Genomic DNA, 13,725 nt, shown 5'->3' with positions numbered 1-13,725 from the left:
TAGCTCGGACTTCGTAGCTTACATAAGACTAGTCGTTTTTCTTGTACCGTCACTACGCTGCGTCGTTTACCGCTATGGAACGGGATCTAACGCACTTGTGACGACCGACGACTCACCACCACCTCCAGCAACCTTACAGAGGGCGTTCGTCGTGCTGTGCCGCTGAATGGAAGCTCAGATGTAGTAACTCATTGGGCAGGTAAATAAGCTTGCATAGCTGATTGGCCCCCCGCCCGGGAACAGAGGGGCACGTAGCATGGGAAGACGGGCGAATGTATGGGAGCTACCACTTAGTGTCAGGCGAGAGCAACCCACACTGGCCAAGTGTGGGTGAAGAAGCTCCGGCCATGGTCTCGGCCAACGGAATCTGTTGACTTGGAAGATTGTCTATCTCGGAGACCAGTGAGTCGAGTACACAACACAATTGTCTGACCTACTGTATTCGCCAAGGCTTGCGTGATCTATCGCCCGTCTAAACTTGCCCTCTGGCCATGGGTATAATAATCGAATCTGTAGACACAGGCCGATTCGTCCGAGTCGGAGAACAGTGGAGGCCAGCCGCCAGCGTACAGTTAACCCTGCAGAGCTGCGACTGATTCGACTTGACGCGGAGCATTTTAGCAGTGCCATTAAACACAAGGCTTCATCGCATGCCTAAGTTCGTGTGCTCGCTGACGGTTCATCACCTCACTTGGTCAGTGGTCAGTACCGGTCAGTGGTCCAGATGTGTGAACCTACCGCCCTATTTCAATCCTTAATACAACCAGTTGCGGGTGATGTAGTCCATGGCCATGACATGCCCAATACCTTCTCGCCGGTTACATCAATAACTTACTACTCGAGATCACAACCGCGGGGAAACCGCACCCTCATATGTTCCCTGTGGTCAAGGTGGAGAGCCGGTAGGTAGTAGCTCCGCCGTCGTCTGACCGAACTGACTCAACAACAGTGTTTTTCGCTCGCAACGACTCTCTAGCGTTCAACGCGAATAACACAGAGCCGAGAATGACTAGTAAACATACGAGTCAGCATTGGCATGAGGGCTCATGACATATGGTGTGAAATGCGACTCACGGTAGGGGAGTGTCCAGAACACTGCCATGTACACAAGCGCATTAGGGAGCGTGGCGTACTACCGGACACAGAACATCAGACTGTCAGCCTACGGAATTGGTGGAAATGATCAACGCTTACGAGGAGCAATCCGATCAAAGATCCCACGCTAATTCATGTGCACTGAGGGCAAGTGTTTCGTACGGATAGAGAATGCGTACCTAGTCACTAAAGACGTCTCCGCGCTGTATAAGACAACCTTGCGCAACACCCGGTTAACGCTGCACGACAGCATCAATTTTATCCCACTCGGCGTTGTCAAAATGCAAGGAGAACGTACCTCGGGAACACTGAACGATGCTTCCAGATCACCACTCCAAGGATGACCGACATGAAAATATCGGAGGCAGCCAGCGCGCCCAGTGTCCCGTACGTGCACACCTGCATAGTCCTACGCGTAAGAGCCACTACACGCGGCGGAAATGATCGAACGTACCGGGTCTGGATGAGAATAGGGGGAAATGATCCTGACACATATAGGATATGAATTAGAACGACATTTGAGTTCGGACGGTACGTACAACCTGATCATCGTGACTGACACGCAGTGGCCATTAGTGTTAGAGGTTATACAGTCAACGCTGAGCTTGACTTACAAACCCCGAACGCTGAGTTAGGCGAGCGTGAGCATCGTCCAAGGGGCGAGTTCAAAGACAAGAGCTCATACCGAATGTCACAAGTGCGCCGGCCATCTTTCACGAAGGAAAGGAAAAATCATAATGAGCTTCCCCTTGCTTATGGCGTTCTCGAAGATATATATGCTCACAATGAGGACACCCAGATACCATTGTCGACTTACTACATGCGCGATGCATGAGTGCGTGGACAGTTATCGAGATGAGAGCACTAACACTTCCATACGCGGTATGAAAATATGCTATCACAATGCGGAATGAGATTGGATTTCTACTGGCACCTACGAAGGCAACACTGCAACTCACCCTTTTACTCCGAGATCGCCAATGACCTGTCGTGGTGTTTGAGACCGCTTTTTGGTCGCCTAAGCATTGCGTACTCACATTTCCTAGAATTATCACCTGGATATCATGATCAGCCAAGCACTTCTCCGAGTTTCACGATAACCGACCGATGCCATCCTGCATGGATTGAAGATGTAGTCAGCTTACAAGCTTCAGCCTTGCGGCGCGTTGTGCCACACACCAGGGTAGTTTGTCCAATGCCAATGGGTCACTGCGGCCACGCACGGTATATGTGTACACAGTATCAGTAACCAGGAAGGTGTGGAGGGCGTTCAATAGCCTATTACGCGGATTATAAGCAATGAACGCATAAGCTCAAGAGCATATCTCACCAGACGAGAAAAACCTGAAAATGAAGACAGTCAAGTATGCTATCAGGGATCCGTAATGCAATGCTTACGAGTGACTTCACAATGACTGGGTCCGACTGGCTTCTCACATAGTAGACGATTGTCTGGCAACTGGTGACCCCCTGGAGACTGGAATAATCATTGTGTTCAGGGGATAGAGGCCTTTACACATCGAGCGACTTACATGCCACCGACGATCGCACCTTCGAGGATCTAATGTCAGAGACTTCGCTGTAATTACGATAGAGGAAGTGCGTGCTTACTCAATAACAACGCTCCAATGGTCTCATTCAGTACGTGATTAGGTAGACTGAGCGTCGGCGTAACCATTGTTGGGGGCGGGTATCATCGAGGTGGACGTGCTGCCGCGACAGGCTGAAGTACACCACTGAATATATGCCAAATCGTTGGTGGCGCTGCTGCCGGCTTTAATGCGCACAGATTCTTGATGCGACCGGAGGTAGACACATATTGATGGACAGTGTCGTGTTTCGGATGGCCCGTATAAACCAATGAAGCTCCAAGCATACTTAGCATAGGGAGGACGAGTACTTGTATGACACCTTGTGGCTATCTTTGAACCTAGACGCATGTGCGTCGCAGTCGCGTTGGTATGATCTGGACTGCTTACGATGCGATCTGTACGCATGTCTTGAGGCAGCATTAGTCGACACTTTCCATAACAGTCGCAGGATCGACTGAAGGGGATGCACGGACGTATCAATCATAGGCGTGGATCGAAGGGCGATATTTACTCACGATCTGTTGTGCAGCGCACTACAACCCGTGTTGATCGCGCAAAGGGCTACAGGCCGGTACATGTGGTGCCCCATGCATCAGGAAACTAATAGGTGGTAGGCAACAGCAACGCCTCATACTTAGCCAAAAACAAGTCTAGGAAGTCGAAAGAGGAATCGATTGGGCAACCTGTACACCGCTCTCCATACGCAAGGAGGGACGTCGTATTTGAATGCGTACATCCCGGTAACTGGGGAGACGTCAAATTTTCGACTACAGCAGACGGCGTTAACACTGACATACCTGCAGTCTGACAGTCGTATCAGCTTCAATCTCTAGCGAAACTATTCCATTGGTACAGCATGCCGCTACGCTTGAATCTTGGCTAGTTCCTCAAACCAATGATTAGCTGGCGATATCAAGCACAGCTTGCTGAAGTGCGCTGTAGACATGCCGATGTGAGCGTATTGCTCCCTGACGGGGCATACTCCATCCATAGATGGAAACACCACTGGGGAAGACAATATCGACCTCCCAAACTACATGCCAGCGACACCCTAGCAGCCATCCAGTGCATGCGCAGTTCATCATCTTCTGATTGGATGGATTGTCGGTTTCTAGATTCTACACAAAGGGGACGGGAAAGAGACGGGCCAAGTAGTGATACAACACCCTGCGACACGGACATACGGGACAATATGATTGAGAATTGAGGTCATACCGGCTCATGAGCTTGACTCCTGTGTTTGTGCAGAATCGGAGCCTTGACATCTCGTTCGTTGAAGCGGAGACAACATGAAGGTGTTCCTTTATCTGAGCGTGTGTCTCGCATTCAGAGCAACGAGCAACGAGCTCAAGATGACTACGGCGCAGTAAAATGAGCCCCATTGAGTAGCTTGCACACGGGGACATGTACTCACGCTTGGGAAGAATCCAGAGTATCGCCATGAAGACCTGCGTGTTGGGCAGCACTGCGAACTGTTCCGACGCCAATGTTATCTGTCGTACAAGAGTGCGTGTTGATATGAACTGCTTACTGTCACAACGCCCGCTGTAGCTCCCAAACTGGTGAAACGTGAGCAATCGCGTGCACAAAGTACGTACGCATGGGAAACAATCGTTACCTGGTTACTAGTGACGTTTCCAGGCTGTATAGAATCACCATCCGCAGGACGCGGTTGACACTGTCGATGTCGTTCAGTGACATTACACTCAGATCCTAACGCAGGCCAAACGCACGTCGGGAATACAGAACGACGCTTCCAGAACACCATCGCCAGGATGACCGACATGATGATGTCGGAAATCGCGAGCGTGATGAGCGCACCAAACGTACCGACCTGCTAGACAGTAAGCGGGTCAGCCATCTGTGGAAGAGACATGCACCCACGGCATTGGGCATTACACTGGGTGACAGGATCCTGCACCAGGGTCAGTGTGGTCGCCGTACTTCGACACGAAGCGATGTAACGTACATTGTGATCGTCAGAACTGGAGTCAGCATTCGGATGTTCGTAAGCTCGTCACGGCCGTCTTGACAGTGAACATGGGACTTACAGAGACTGAATGCTGGTGAAGAGAGAGTATCAGCGATGTTTTAAGAGTTCAGCGGGCTGACTGTACAGAACGTGACGAGAGCGCCGGTCATCTTTGACATTCGTTAGCATTCAGGGCAATGCCTACGCAGAGAGCACTCACGATGGCGACACTCAGATACCACTGGCGGCTCACTGGCGCAAGTCAGAGCTTGAACAGGGGATGGCTATGTGAAACGAAAATACTGACGTCTCCACACACGATACGAAAATATGCTGTAGCGATGCGAGGATACGATTAAGCGGACAGTACGAGGCAGCGCGACCGTTACACACCTTTTGACTGCAAGGTCACCGATATCCTACGAATAGCATTTGAGCGTCGTGTATGACCTGAAAGAGGAACGCCACGCACGCTCACAAGAACGATAGCCTGTGAAATGTCAGCCCATTGTTGCGGAAAAGACGATGTACTCCTTACGATGTCACTCCTAGATATGACGGACGCCGTTAGATCACCTTTTGCTTGCCCGAAGTGAGACTTACCAGGCCAATTTCGAAACTGAAGAGGGGTCGCCGTGGCCGTTGACCGTGTATATGAATATCGCGTCGACAACCAAGAAATAATGCAGTATGTTCAGGAGCCTAAACGCGCATTAACGGACTGAAGGCCCGCAGTATGGAAACCAGTACCAGACGAATAACACCTGCCATGCTTGTGTTAGTCGTTGCACTTTATTGCTCTCCGTAAAGCTGGTGGCGTACCAGACACTTCATCACCAGAGGATCCGCCTTGTTGTGCTTGAAATAGTAGATAGCCTGGCCGCCGGTGACCCCTTGCAGCCTACAATTGATCAGCAGCGGGGAAAGGAGCAGTCGACGGGCAGTCGAGTCTCATTCACTCACGCTCCGCCAATGATCGCACCTTGAGAGAAGTCAGGACATAAACATCCGGTCCACCAAGCGTAACCGTGGACACTCACTCACAAACAGCGGACCTATGGTCTCGCTTAGCACGCGGCTGAAGCTTTCGAATGGCGGCGAATCCATGGAGCAAGAGCGACACCGTGTTCGAAGATTGTGCACGACATGACAGGGCGAAGCCGTCTATATAGGGGGGCAGGAGGCCGCAAGGATAGCTCCGGCTTCTGCACGCAATGCCTGACGAATGGTAACCGACTATGAAGCAGGAAGCAGATGGTCATCGGAAAGCGCAAGGTTCAATCGTGATGAGTGGTAATGGGAAGCGGCCTATAAGGAGAAGTAGAGCAGGAAACAGGTCATATTTTCACGACATCATGTCAATGAACACGGCCAGATGGAGATAGCGCCGGGAGTTCGTGATACCATGGTGTGGCCTTCGCCATCGCTTGATCGATGCAACGAGACGCTCTCACCATAGCTGTGACGGAACTGTCATACCCTGGATGAGCATTAGAGTCGGAAAACCGACACGTATAAATATGACTCACCTAATATCGCGTCGTCATCTGGCTAGGGTCGAGACGTACGAGCTGGAGGACAAGGCTGAGAGAACTCGTGCCTATCAATGGACGCCTTCGGGCATAGGCGCCCCTATGCTTCGAGCAGTAGAACTTGGAATGACCCGAACCACACGCACACGAAGAGAACACCAGAGTGCATAGCCAACAAAGAATGGGCACAGGCCCACTCCCATGTTAGGTGAACTTATGCCTGTACTACAACAAGCCCGGTACACGCTTCCACGGCTCAATTGACATAATGTGGTTTGCATGGGAACACATTCGTAGTCATCCACATAGAAATGGTCAGCAGGTGACTGGGAAGTGGACGCATATTAATACGACCTGGCTGTAGACTCGCAGCCGGTTCTCTAGATCAGCGGACACACGTTACGGCCTGCCACTTAGTAGAAGCCAACACAGAATTGCGATTTGAACTCACCTTGGCAGACTTGCATCTGGTGAGCATACACAGCAGTCTTCTTCAGAAGGCGAAGTGTACTAGAATATGATGTATCAGCGGGAGTTGTAGAGAGGAAGGCACCGTGGGTAGGCGGTGCATTGCTGCCATACGAGCACTCAACGAGCACTGCGAGGCAATACAGTCGGTTCCGAACTTTGTGTGTACGCTTGGGTTATCCTCCTGAATACACCACGACGTTGGCGTAGAAGGCAAGGCCGCGTCAATGAGTATATCGCTATGGTAGACAGGATGGATCCAGAGGCCGGGGCGATCAGCAGGAGGCTTCACCGAACAAGGCGTACGAGACTCCGAAGCTCACGGCAACGCATGCGAATGTTGAAAGACCAACTACTGGCCTGACATACAACACGATGAGCTGGGTCCTCCTCCAATGCAAACCCAATTATGCACAATACGGAGGTAAGGGCGACTTACCTACACGAGGACGTCGCGGGTGCACATACATCGTGAATATCACGATTGACAAAATGCATGCCTATGCTCCCTGTATGCGCTGAAGGCGTGGTATGATATGGTCCCAGTTCGGTGCGCACCGAATTCTCAGTTTTCACCGATGTATACCGCGGGTAGACTCCCGCAGCGAATAGCGTGTCGAAACCGACGCCACCTCGACGTCGCTCCCGGTTATGCGAAACTGTTTGTATGACTCGTCTCGCCAGACGTTGTCAAAATATGTTGGAACAGACCAGGGTTCAGCATGGTTAGAGTCGACTTGTGTACGCGGGTCAGGTACCAAACGGGTCCGTGCTGCCAGTCCGGGGTTGTTTGGTCGTGTTTGGCTGGTGGCACCGTGGCAGGACCCGGCTTGCCGTCAGCCGCGCCTCGCCGTTCGCGACGACCACCAACGACCGACGACGCAGTGCGACGCTCTAAACACCCTTGACATCGTTTGATACGGTGAGCACTCCTCTTGAGTCAAGGTGAACTGGATGCTCATTTGTACATGTCCGGTATCACAGATCCCCCCTTTAAAGCCATGTCAGTATCTCAACCTAGCATGACACGCGCATCCTCTAACCGCGCCTCCTCGCTCACTCACCGTGTCTTCGACGCGATGCGCATACAGGTCTGAACCATATGACCCCTACCTTCCCCGTGGCGGCTCTTCTTCGAACCCGTCCGGCGCGGGCGCAGGCAACGCCAAGACGGCTGCTATCCAGCAGCAGATTGACGACACCGTTGGTATCATGCGCGATAACATTACCAAGGTAGCGGAGCGGGGCGAGCGGTTGGACCAGCTACAGGACAAAACAGGTGCGTACTTGTCGTCGTCGTGGCCGCCGTGCGTCGGGTAGTCGGACCCGCGCGCTGCGGATGCGGGCTGTGCTGACCCGTGCACCATCACAGACAACCTCGCCGTGTCCGCACAAGGCTTCCGCAGGGGGGCCAACCGTGTTCGCAAGGTCCGTGTCCGTGTGATCTTACACTGAACGCCACGTTCACCTACTTTGATCCTCAGAATATGTGGTGGAAGGACATGAAGATGCGCATCATCATCGGCGTCGCCATTGCCATCATCATCATTATCATCGTCGTCTCCGTCGTGAAAGCGACGAAACACTGAGCGCCGGCCCTTCTCGTATCTTGCCCTCCTGGACACCGTTCTGTCACCTCCCGACTCGATGCTCCGTCTGTCTTGTTGTATACATGGTACTTATCTATGCACGTACTACTGTAATCCTGTTTCTTCTGGGTACGGCTGATGCGGACTACTTTTCTCCTTCTCGTTATCCGAGTGCCGATACACTTCAAGCGTCATGAGATGGCCGGCTACACCGGCATGGAACACCAGCGAGAGGGCGGTGACGTTGCATCCGCAGAGTCAACAAACCTATGTCGGCCGAGATCCGCCCAGACGCCATGTTATGTATGTAGTGCGGAGAGCGCACAAGCGCATGCATTGATGACCATAGCAAACATGATACGAGAGCCTATGCAGCAGTCGATAAACTGCCAAAAAGAAAGTCCCAGCCCACTAGTGGTAGTCTAGGCGCAGGCATGCATTCGGGGTAATACTCGACAACAAGAGGGGTATAGAAGCGAACGAAAGGGTACCGTACAGTATTGATTGTGAGATGTGGAAGTAGCTGCAATGCAGACCGCAGTGAGACAGAAGCAGCTGTCCGTCGACCGCGGCTAGGATGAGAATCCGACCCATAACTTACTGAGCATAACATCCATAACAATAGAGTCCTCGATCGACCGACGACCGGAAGCCGGAGGCCAGCGTCCTTACTCCTCTTCGCCCTCGTCATCCTCTTGAATCGTCGCGGGACCCGAGCGGCTTGCAGGCAACTGTCTCCGACCGCTGCGCTGCTGCTCCGCCTGCTCAAACGATGAGTCGGGCACGGGTGACGTGCGCCCCATCGGCGACCTCCCCGCCTTGCTCCGCGTCCGCGCGCTCGTACTCGGTATTGCAATCGCTACACCCCCGCGCTTCCCGCTCGCGCGCCCCGCATGGCCCCTCGGCGCTGGAGACAGCATCGGCACCTCAGGTGCACGGGGTGCGAACGGCGGCGCATACGCAGTCTGCGCACTCGCGCTCGTGCCCACGTTCGTGGGGATGGGCATCTGCCCCAGCCCGCCCGCGAAGCCTAGCCCGTCCTCGTCCTCATCGACCCAGTCGCTCTCGTCGCCGAGGGTCAGCGACGCGCGCCCGGAGAACACGTCCCGGATGCCTTGTGCGACCTCGACAGGCGGCGAGATCGCCAGCACCTCGATCGCGGAGTAGGACGCGCGGGTCTGCCAGCCCGGCGGCTCGTGCCCCCAGCTCTTCTTCCAGCTTGAGCGGCCGAGCGAGGAGAGGTACCCACCGCCGCTGCCACTGCTGCCGTTCGGGTGCCCAAAGGGTGTCTCACGCTTGCGCGCGACGAACGCGGTTTGCGCATGCGACCGACGCGGGGTCTGATTCTCCTCAAGCGAGCGCCGGCCGAGCGGGCGGTGCGGCGAGCTGTTCCGCCGGCTCTCGTTCTCACTGAACTCGTAGATCGAGCCCGGCCGAGAGGATGTCAGCGAGTGCGCTGAGGACGCGGAGTTCGAACGGAGGTGCCCTATGTGTGGGGGCGCGTGTACCTGTCTGACGACACGGGTCGATGAGCCTGAGCCTCCTCTCCGATGATACTTCGGCAATGGTGAAGCTGTACGTCCGGGATACATCGAACCTGCTGAGCTCGCGGACGGTGACTTCCGATGCCGGTGACCCATAAAGCTCTGCACAGACGACGGCCGCGAGACGTAGTCCTCCCGCTCCGAGTTCGGCGTATGGCTACCGAACGAACGTCGACTTGCGTCACTTCTCCGCCTGGAGACATTGGTGTACCCGGGCGAGTCAAATGACGGGAACTGTGCAGACTGAACAGAGGAGCGCTTCGAGTTGGCGCTGCTCGACCGCCGCGAGGACGCTGATATTCGTTTCGCGCGATTGTTCGCACTCCTCCCAGCAGAGAACTTGCCTCGGTTCCCACTGGCTCGCCGCTTGACGGTACCACGCCCACGGCCAGTTACCGGAGTGGAAGATCCGGGACTATTGAGCTGACGATTGTACGATACGCTTGGGGAGGCAAGCCCCGCCTGCTCCTTGCGCTTGCCTTTCGGGTCTTCCTTGAACCACATACGGAACGCCGATAGCAAGCTTGCACGATTTCGGTGGGCGCCGACGCCCTTGTTCCCCGTAATGTTTGGCAACGCAGAGAGCGTGTCTCTCGGTGAATCCGTGCCATTAGGAGGTGGGGAGGATCTGACGCCAGCCATGACCCACGGAGAGCCGGTTTCCGCCTGCACATTCACGCTACTCATAGACGGCGGAGGCGTAGTCGGCACCCCAGCGTCCTTGGGCTTCAGAGGCGGGCTCTTCAGCAGCCTGCTCGATGTGCTGGCGTGCGAAGCCCTGGGCTCCTCCCCAATGCCCGGTCGCTTGTCCCCACTATCTCGCACAGCCTCTGAGGACTTTTTCCGCACGAGCCCAGCTGCCTCGAGCGCGGTCGTCGCGCGTTGCATGATGCTCACACTGCCCGAGCGCGTCTTTCTGCCCTTCGACCCCTGATCCTTGTCCTTGTCCTTCATGCTACTTCCAGGAGTAGATGGGCCGGAACGGATGGAGATATCTGCCATAGACGGTGATGGCGACAGGAGGGCGTTGGTAGGCGACTTCGCTCGAGGGGGCGTCTTCGGACGAACTGCCGTAGCGGCAATAGGTGTCGGAGGTATGAGCTGCAGTTCGGGAGCGGACATTGCCTGGGTGAGTGCAGCTGGAATGGTGCCCCTCGTCGGTGTTTCGTGCGAGCGGCGCTCGATACTGTCCTTGTCTTTCGACCGGTCCTGTTTCCGTCGTTCCTCCTGCAGTCCAAGCTGTGTGTCGTCTTTGTGCTTTACCTCGTCTGGTGACTCAACAAGCTCCGGTTTCGTTCCCTCCTCGAGAACACGCCTTTCCGTCTTACGCTTCAGCATCCACCAAAGCGCACCCGTAGCATCGCACGCGTCACTCAAGACTGAGTGCACGATCTGGCCGGTGTCAAGTCCGAGGACACTCATCGAGTTGAGCAGGTCGCGCTCCAGGGGCGTCGAGAAGATGATAGGAGCGGGCGTGTTAAGCACAGAGGAGAAATCCTGTGGGAGGACAGGCGCGGACGATCTGTCAAACGTCGGCGTGGTTGGGTCGGACAGCGTTGATGACACCGAACGTCGTTTCGTGCGCGCCGGAGTGCGAGTAGGAAGGACTGGCGGTGTCTTGGAGGACCTCGACATGACGCTGGATCCATGTCTCCGCATATCAGGGCGGGACGGCGTCTGCTCCATGCTGTCGTCGAGGGATTGGTCGACATCTCGGACGTCAGCGCTCTTCCGAGGGGTCTCGGCATCCTGGGAGAACAGGTCAGTCGCCGAGTCATTTGGGGTCGTCGTAGGGAATTCCGAAGAGGCAGAGTGATAGGTGGACCCGGAAACAGTTGTGTTCAGCTGAGAGGGTGGTCGGACGAGGGGAGCAGATGCTGGCCGCGACGGGATGGCGAGGCTGACCTGCGAGGCCGCTGGATCGACAGCGACCTGCGTGAACCAGGAATGGGCGAGTATCTGGGCGATCGTCGGGCGCTTGTCGGGATCGGTCTGTAGGATCGACTGGAGCAAGTCGCGGGATTCTGTGCAGGGTGAGCACTATGTACTGCGGAACGTCCAGGGAGCGCACACGCACCTTCGGAAAGCCATTCCGGGTCCTCAAACTCCCCTCGAATAACCTTCTCTTTCATGATGTCCTCGCTATCGTCATCGAAGGGTAATGTGCCGGTCAGGAGGGTGTACAGTATCACACCTAGAGACCAGACGTCGACCTCCGGTCCGAGGTACTTCTTCGCCATGAGCATCTCCGGCGATGCATAGCCCGTTGTTCCGCAGAACGTCTCGAGCAGTACACCGCGCTCGAACTCGCGCGTAAAGCCAAAGTCCCCGAGCTTCACACGGCAGCGCTCGTCAAGTAGGACATTCTCCAGCTTGAGATCGCGATGTATGATGCCCTTCGAGTGCACGTAGGCCACCGCGAGACATAGCTGCCCGAATATAACGCGTGTCTCCTCCTCGTTGAGTCTCCCCTTCTCTGCGAGGTAATCGAATAGCTCGCCGCCGGAACAGAGCTCGGTGACGAGCCAGATGTTGGACTCGGTCGCAATGACTTCGTACAATTGTGTGATATGGGGGTGGTGAAGCTGGCGATGGTGGTGTATTTCCCTGGTCAAAGAGGCGGACATTGCTTTCGGGATCTGCTTGATGGCGACACGGATTCCGGTCAAGCGGTGCACTCCGAGGCGCACCTTACCGTACGTCCCTACGACTCGCGTGGGCACAGGTTTCATACGAGCGACACGCGGACTACGCACCTTCGCCGATGACCTTCCCTAGAGTGTAGTTCCCGACGACCCGTATCTTCTGAGACGAAAGCTCCTTTCCGAGTTCGTTATAGGCATTGGCGAGCTGGGCTTTGTAGTTCTGGGTTTGAGAGACCGAGGTCGAAGGACGATGGCCGTTTACAGCCATTGCGACATGTACAAGAAGCGAAGGTAAGGAGTGACGATGGTAAGAACGGTCAAAGCAATAATTTGGCGAGTAGACGTCGACGTCGTCCGAGAAGTCCTATGTACATACTTACTATTAGTACAACTCCTAACTAGTCGGACTACTATACGGGGTTATCAAGGTTTGTTATGATGACTTCTACTGTTTCTAAACGACAGATAGCGGGGTTTGAAATCTGAAGCCTCGGGTACAAATCATCTCCCGGTCACATACTTACCACCTGTAATATACCACTGACAAGATCAGTTGCCTAACAGTGCGCTGCATACGATCCTGGATGGCAATGCAGTGCTGATATTTTGCTTGAATGAGCACTGCTTGAGTAGTGGCTATGTACGGTATCGTATGGTGACACTGATGTTACTATTATAACAACGTCAGTAAGCACTCACCAAAGTACTAACCTCTAGCGCCTCGCCGGGCCTTCAGGCCTTCAAGCTTCAAGCTTCAGGCTCAGACTTGGGTGGCCTTCAGGTTTGTATGTCTGTTGTCACTGATTACCTGGTGCTTCTCTATATGCGACTCATCGAAAAAAGCTTTAGATGGACTTTCGTCGAGAGGTGTGTGCGCGCTCAAGGTAACGTTCAGTACTACTAGAGTGTGACCTCTTAGACGATTACTTATCCACAGGTCCGGGTAAATTGACTCCGTGCAGTCACGGTAGTTGCGTCTCAGGCTAGCTGAGGCTCACCTGCAGCGGGAGTAGTCTCCGAGTCAGGCGAGCCCTCTAACATGGCGTTGCTTCAAGTAACGCGCAAGATGTCGCAGTGGCGAAAAATTATGGCAAGGTATAAAGTAACAAGTATCTGTTCCGATGCATCCTTCACCAATGTGATTGACGCATGGTTCTCCACGTTACAGGACACCGAACATCTGCTCATTGTTTGAGGTCGCAGTGTGATATCGGTCACTTCATCCCCCATGGACATCCCTCACTGCTAGCGTCCATTGTCAGATTGGTCATGCACTAGAGACAAGCTC

The sequence above is a fragment of the Fomitopsis serialis genome, assembly GCF_022376445.1.
Source record: "Fomitopsis serialis strain Sig1Antser10 chromosome Unknown B0H18scaffold_141, whole genome shotgun sequence".
NCBI lineage: Eukaryota > Fungi > Basidiomycota > Agaricomycetes > Polyporales > Fomitopsidaceae > Fomitopsis > Fomitopsis serialis.
Note: the sequence above shows the minus strand (reverse complement) of the source record.